This window comes from Triticum urartu, chromosome 6A, assembly GCF_056163025.1.
Source record: "Triticum urartu cultivar PI428250 chromosome 6A, HENAU_Tu73, whole genome shotgun sequence".
Taxonomy (NCBI): Eukaryota; Viridiplantae; Streptophyta; class Magnoliopsida; order Poales; family Poaceae; genus Triticum; species Triticum urartu.
This window is the reverse complement of record NC_141878.1, coordinates 218,393,178-218,394,996: the sequence shown is the minus strand read 5'-3', so window position 1 is coordinate 218,394,996 and position 1,819 is coordinate 218,393,178.

The window sequence follows — 1,819 nt, the reverse complement described above, 5'->3', positions numbered from 1 at the left end:
TTTTCTTTGCTTTTATTTTACTTTGCATCTTTATCATAAAAATACCAAAAATATTATCTTATCATATCTATCAGATCTCCCTCTCGTAAGTGACCGTGTAGGGATTGACAACCCCTGATCGCGTTGGTTGCGAGGATTTATTTGTTTTGTGTAGGTGCGAGGGACTCACGCGTAGCGTCCTACTGGATTGATACCTTGGTTCTCAAAAACTGAGGGAAATACTTACGCTACTTTCCTACACCACCCTTTCCTCTTCAAGGGAAAACCAACGCAAGTGCTCAAGAGGTAGCAGGATCTCAATACAAAGTTCTCCCCCTCTCTTGCGGAGATCTATTCGATGTAATCTTCTTTTGCAGTGTGTTTGTTGAGACCGATGAATTGTGGGTTTATGATCAAGTTTATCTATGAAAAATATTTGAATCTTCTCTAAATTCTTTTATGTATGATTGGTTATCTTTGCAAGTCTCTCCGAATTATCAGTTTGGTTTGGCCTACTAGATTGATCTTTCTTGCAATGGCAGAAGTGCTTAGCTTTGGGTTCAATCTTGCAGTGTCCTTTCCTAGTGACAGTAGGGGCAGCAAGGCACGTATTGTATTGTTGCCATCGAGGATAACAAGATGGGGTTTTCATCATATTGCATGAGTTTATCCCTCTACATCATGTCATCTTGCTTAAAGTGTCACTCTGTTCTTGTGAACTTAATACTCTAGACGCATGCTGGATTGCGGTCGATGTGTGGAGTAATAGTAGCATATGCAGGCCGGAGTCGGTCTACTTGTCTCGGACATGATGCCTATATACATGATCATACCTAGATATTCTCATAACTATGCTCAATTCTGTCAATTGCTCAACAGTAATTTGTTCACCCACCGTAAAATACTTATGCTCTTGAGAGAAGCCACTAGTGAAACCTATGGCCCCCGGGTCTATATTCATCATATTAATCTTCCAATACTTAGTTATTTTCATTTCTTTTGTTTTGCTTTGCATCTTTATCATAAAAATACCAAAAACATTATCTTATCATATCTATCAGATCTCACTCTCGTAAGTGACCGTGTAGGGATTGACAACCCCTGATCGCGTTGGTTGCGAGGATTTATTTGTTTTTTGTAGGTGCGGGGGACTCACGCGTAGCCACCTACTGGATTGATACCTTGGTTCGCAAAAACTGAGGTAAATACTTACGCTACTTTGCTGCACCACCCTTTCCTCTTCGAGGGAAAACCAACGAAAGTGCTCAAGAGGTAGCAGGATCTCAATACAAAGTTCTCCCCCTCTCTTGTGAAGATCTATTCGATGTAATCTTCTTTTGCGGTGTGTTTGTTGAGACCGATGAATTGTGGGTTTATGATCATGTTTATCTATGAACAATATTTGAATCTTCTCTGAATTCTTTTATGTATGATTGGTTATCTTTGCAAGTCTCTTCGAATTATCAGTTTGGTTTGGCCTACTAAATTGATCTTTCTTGCAATGGCAGAAGTGCTTACCCTTGGGTTCAATCTTGCGTTGTCCTTTCCCAATGACAGTAGGGGCAGAAAGGCACGTATTGTATTGTTGCCATCGAGGATAACAAGATGGGGTTTATATCATATTGCATGAGTTTATCCCTCTACATCATGTCATCTTGCTTAAGGTGTTACTCTGTTCTCTTGAACTTAATACTCTAGATGCATGCTGGATAGCGGTCGATGTGTGGAGTAATAGTAGTAGATGCAGGCAGGAGTCGGTCTACTTGTATCAGACGTGATGCCTATATACATGATCATACCTAGATATTCTCATAACTATGCTCAATTCTGTCAATTGCTC